Raw genomic sequence first — 6138 nt, 5'->3', positions numbered from 1 at the left:
CTCATTTTTTTCCTATAAATACCTAAAACATTCATTCACCATTCCTCACAGATTTTTTACCATTCCTACACCATTTCAATTCTCATATTTTCTTACCTCTTTCAATAATATTTCCTTCAATTCTTTCAATAATTTTCAAATGGCCTTGTCTACAATAAAAGGTAGGCCTTGGACCCGAAAAGAAGATGAAGCTCTTTGCAGGGCTTATAGATGGGTGTCGGAAGAGGGCAAGTTCTCAAACAAGTGAAGGTGTTTGGACTCGTGTGTCCAAAAAATACTTAGAGTTCTACGAAGGCACCACTCCACAGAATATTCGAAACCACGAGAGTTGTTCTTCAAGATAGAAGAAACATCTTCACCCAAGTTTGAACAAATGACATCAAGCAATGTTAGCAGCCGCAAGTATACATGAAAGCGGCACTAACTACTACAACGAAGTAAGTGTTTTCACAATTTATTTTAAATATTTAATTATATTACATTAATTTCATGAATTACTTTCCTTTAATTTTTGTAAATATATTTAATTTCATAAATTAATTTCCTTTAATTTTTGTAATTATATTTTCTAGGTACGCCAAGCGGAGGAATTGTATATGGAGGGCAGTTCAAAACCCTTTCAGTTTCACGGTTGTTGGGAAATTTGTAAAGGGTGAAATCCACCTCAACATAGAGTAGGTCCTACGCCGGTGTTTGGAACTGCATCCTTAACTGCAGATATGGATGAAGATGGATCTCTTACCATTCAACAAACAAGGGTAGAAAATCCATCTTCGGGTGAAGGTTCCATACCTAGAGCTACGAGACAAAACAAGGCTCGAAGGTTCAAGGCTCGAAGGTTGAAGGAAAAGGGCAAGGCAAATGATGATTACGCCACTCAACAGGAAGTGGCAGCCTCATTGCGATTAATGATTGAGCAAAATGCCATTGTCGCGGAAGAAAGGAACCGTAGGCATGAAGAACGGGCCAAACAAATACAAGAAGAGATGAATGATAAGAATATGGAAAGGAACACTTTGAATTACACTCCATTGAGTAAGGCCTATTTTGATAGAAAAAAAAGTTATTATGACCCGGCGGCAGTTGTTTACCTCTAACTATACTCCTACAATGGCGGATGATGAAGATGATGTTGATTATGGATATTAAATTTAAGTTGTTGTAGTTTTTAAGTTTAAGTTAATGTTTTTTTTTAAATTTAATTTTTAGTTTTTAAATATAAGTTGTTTTTAAATTTAAGTTGTTGTAGTTTTTAAATTTAAATAATAAATTATGTTTGACCCTTTGGCCCTCGGTTGGAGATGGAGGCAAATATGGCCATGTACTGTTCATTAAAATATTAATATCTTCGAGGGCCAGAGGGCTAAAACGAACCCTCTAACTAGCCTTCGATTGGAGATGGCCTAAGAAAGAATCAACATTCAACGATTCAACTGCATGTAATAGTGATAAGAGTTGAATTATAGCAACTAAGAGTCCTTGACAAAGTTGAACAAAAGTTAGCGCACATGGGCAAATAGTAGATATTTAAATTTAGGGGAAGGATAGAATATATATAATTGATTGAGTACTTAAATCTGATCATAACTTGATTAAATCACCCTAAAAGGGACTTGATAGATATTATAAAATACTGTTTTTTTTGTTTTATGCCGCGCGGGTGGGGGGGGGTGGTTTGTTGAAGCTTGAAAATGGAATACAATCCTAATTTTAAGTAAAGAGTAAATTGTAGCAATGAGCAACAGTTCATCAGCTAAAAGTCCATTACCATTGGTCCTTCAGCTCATCAAAACGTGCAGCTATGGTCCTTCAACTAAAAATTCATTATCATTGGTTTCTTAACTTTAACCCAATGATCCCTCAACTTTAACCCAATTGTAGCAATGGTCTTTATAATATAACTCATTTTGACAAAATTCTAACAAAGTTGACGAAAATGACTATAGCTACACGTTTTGATGAGTTGAGGGACCCCAATTGTAGCAATGGTCATTCCAACATAACTTATTTTGACAAAATTCTGACGAAGTTGACAAAAATGACTATACCTACACATTTTGATGAGTTGAGGGAACAATGGTAATGAGTTTTTAGTTGATGGACCATTGCTCCAACTTGATTAAAGTTGAGGGACCATTGCTACAATTTACTCTTTAAGCAAAACATAGAGGATAAAAAAGCATTCAGTGATAAAAGGCATTTTGTGGGAATGTGGGCATAAAAGTAGATATTGCTAAAGCTTTTGATACTTTGAATTAGAATTTTCTTCTTCTCATGCTTTCTAGCTTTGGGTTTCCTTGTACTTTTGTGGATTTTGTGCATGTTTTATTATAGTCAGCTCGTCTTTCAATTTTGGTAAATGACATGCCACATCGGTTTTGTCTTGCTCACAAGGTGTTTTTCAGGGAGACCCTTTTTCTCGACTTCTTTTCTATCTAACGGAGGAAGCTCTGAGCAGAGGTTTATCTTTACTTCTCTTTACTGGACGGATTACTACTATTTTAGCTCCACGAGGTTGTTACCCTTCGACTCATGTGTTGTATGTTGATGGTCTTTTTTGTTCCCTTCGAAATTTCTTGCATAAGTATGGTTGTGCATCGAGACAGCTTGTTAATGCAAAGTACTTTTTATCTCGATTCCACTTATGCCCATCGTAGAGTGCATATCGTGAGACATCTTCACTTTCGTATGGGTGTTTTTCCTTTCATTTATCTTGGTGTTCCCATTTTTCATGGTAAGCCACGGAGAATTCATTTTCAAGCTTTGGTAGATAAGGCTAAAGCTCGCATTTCAGGGTGGAAAGGTAAACTTTTCTCACTGGCTGGACGGCTCCAATTGGTGTAATCTATTTATCATAGCTTCTCAGTTTATCAATGGCCAACTTGCCTTTTAAAGCATCTTTCTGCTTGTGCACGAAATTTTATTTGGTCAGGAGACTTGGCTTCCCGAAAGTTAGTAATTGTTAATTGGAGTATGGTGTGTGGACCTAAGCATGAAGGTGGGCTTGGTCCTTGTGATTTGGCTGCTTTGAACTTGGCAGCTTTGCTTAGTTTTGAATGGGATGCTTTACAATCTTCTTTGTTGTGGGGTTCTTTTGCACGTCAGCATTTTTCTTCTTGCGCCTTACAAAAAATAAGATATCTATTTACGGTCTTCTGTATGGCATGGTTTAAAGCGTGCTTTGCCTATTCTGAATAATAATAGTCGTTGGATTATTGTTGATGGGAAGTCAGTCTCTTTTTGGTTCGACAAATGGTTGGATGGCCCAATTATTGGCCCTTCATCAGTTCTTCCTTGGGTTCAAATGCTATTGAAGCTCAAAGGTGGTCTTTACCAAATTATTTTGTAGATTTATTCCCTTCTATGGCCCAACAGATTCTTCATTTACCTTTGCCTTTAAATGTAAAGGATGACAAACTGATCTGGGAGACTTCGTCTACTAGGAAATTTTCCTTTTCTTTTGGTTGTCAACTTATTCTGAAGAAAAAAAAACATAGCGATTGTGCTTGGGCTAAGGTTATTTGGTGACATTTTATTCCGTCTTAACTGTCTATTTTGGCTTGGCAGCTTTTTCATGACAAACTTCCTACCTAAGGTGCATTACAACAACGTGGGATTTCTCTGACATCCATTTGTTGTTTATGTCATAGTTTTGACGAATCTACTTTTCATCTTTTCTTCGGGTGCTGGATATCTAGACAACTTTGGAGGTGATTAGCATGTCAATTTGGTACCTAATTCCTTGTTTATTTTTTGGGATGCTTACGTACGTAAGCCATTTTCCCAACAGTTGCACAATCTCTACATTTTTTAGGGTCTTTCTACTTTTTTCAATTATTTGGAAAGCTCGAAATAAGTTTATTTTTTAGGATCGCCCAATCTATTTTCATTGTCACTGCATGTCTATCAATTTTGGAATCATTCATGGTGGCAAGTTTATTCCTGGTTACTCTCAGGGTTTTGATGCTCGAATCAATTATTCTCTGGGGATTCAACCCATACCTCGCAAGGCGCCAAATATTCTTCTTGTTTTTTGGTCTTCTCCTTGGTTCCCTTGTATTAAACTTAATATTGATGGTTTGTCTAAAGAAAATCCTGGTCCCGCTGCTTGTGGTGGAGTTTTTCTGGATTGCCATGGTCACCTTCTTGGTGATTTCCGCCAAGGGATCGGTCATCTCAACTCTTTTTATGTAGAATTATCAGCAGTTATTGTTGGTGTAGAGTTCGCATATCAATGGGATTGGCATTGTCTTTGGCTGAAAAGTGACTCTTCTAATATTATTTCTACTCTCCAATTGTCTCATTTTGATCATCCTTGGCCTCTCGTACGCAATGGTCTATTTGTTTGGACCGCATTCGGAACATGGCTTTCTATATCTCTCATATATATCACGAAGGAAATGTGGTTGCGGACAATTTTGCTAACATGGGCTTGTCTTCTCCAACTTTGGTATGGTTTAATTCCCCTCTGGTGGTGGTTTCAAACTATATTGGTTTTCCTAGCTTCCTTTTCTTAAATTAATGTGCATTTCGGCGTACATGTTTGTCTTACTTTCTTGATTTTTTTTCCTTAACCTTGTGATGTTGCTTGTTCTGTTTTGCAAGATTAGACCTTTAAGTTCAGCTTTATAGGGGTTAGGTTTCATGTCCCCCTCTTTTCCCTGTATTTTTGTTGATTTTGTTTCTAGAAGTGTAAGGTTTATGTTCCCCTTCTTTTCATGTATTTTTTTTTATATCTTTTTTCCTTGTATTATGAGGGGTTGTGTTTATGTCCCTCTAGACTAGGTGTACTTTTTTTTTCAATGAAATTCCTCTCGTACCGTCAAAGTTTTATAAAAATAAATTTAAAAAAAAAAAGAATTGTTATTGGCACTTCAAAATTCTCATTTTACACTCCAAACTTTCTATATTTAGAAAGAAAAATACACTTGTGAGAAATGTATGATGAGATCTTTGAATTGTCAATAACACTTCCAAAAAAAAAAAAAAAACCAAAACATAAAGGATAGGGTTGGAGGACTTTACTCTCGCTTTTGCTGTTTAAAACTGTACTTTGTTCAACATAAAAGGAACACTAGCTTATAAAATGTCAACGAAGAATCTATACTCTATTTCTTTTACGGAAAAGCAAAATCATCAAGGAAGACCAAAGATCTTAACAGTTAAAAAGTAAAAAATATTCACAGAATTATTCGTTAAGAAAAACAACAAAAGAAAACACCGACTCACCGGCTCAACAGCTTGATTAACTCCATTGGTGAGAAAGAAAAACAAAACAAACGTCAGGAAATGCATGTATCTGTTCCCAAGCCTTTGACTATACGATCTTCAATTGGAGGAGTGGAAAGTAAGATGCTTACGTGAACTTCACCCAAAATAAAGAGTGAAAAAAAAAAAAAAAAAAAGAAGAGGAGATATTTATGCGACAACAAATAAATAAACGAATTATTAATGTATTTTGAACACGTGGTTGGTCAACTGCCCCCATAATCCTCATGAACCACATGACATGTCCCATCTCTGCACGGGAATGGCATTTTTAGGGTTTCATCACACCTCCACAAAAACGTGGTCGGTGGTGGTGGTGAGTAATCAAAGAGCAATATTGAATGGATTAACCAGATTTAATCATTATTTATTTGTTATCTTTCTTGTTTACCCAAAAGCAATGTAAAAGTTTGTAACTGATATAATCCTTGTGCAAGCATCATACTTAACGAGTGAACCAACCAACTCAAATGATAATCCTTGCAATCATCTCTCAAATATATCCATCAGTTTGGTAAATCCATCAACCTACATATTGCATAACCATTCGTCATGCCTAATCACCCTCCATTAGCAGCTTGGTTTCTCTTCGATTATTGCTAATAGTTTCTTTCTTTTCTTTGACTATGATTAGTGTCTTTGTCATTCAATAAGTATATGTTCGTCTGGAGGAATTTCCGATGGGGACGTTTCCTAGTCAGCGAGCACACAGCTCCCCAAGAGGTTGGCGCCGATTGATATTATCTGTCAGGCTTCTGCTTATTGGCGGGCTGTAAGAGAAGGACATAGTTAAATTCTGAAAAGTGCCTTTGTGGGGCCTTAGGTATAGGCCTTGAGCCTCATAATCAAAATTAACTTTAGGTGTTCAGG

This window comes from Malus sylvestris, chromosome 17 (assembly GCF_916048215.2).
Source record: "Malus sylvestris chromosome 17, drMalSylv7.2, whole genome shotgun sequence".
Classification (NCBI taxonomy): domain Eukaryota; kingdom Viridiplantae; phylum Streptophyta; class Magnoliopsida; order Rosales; family Rosaceae; genus Malus; species Malus sylvestris.
This window is presented reverse-complemented; position numbering follows the sequence as displayed.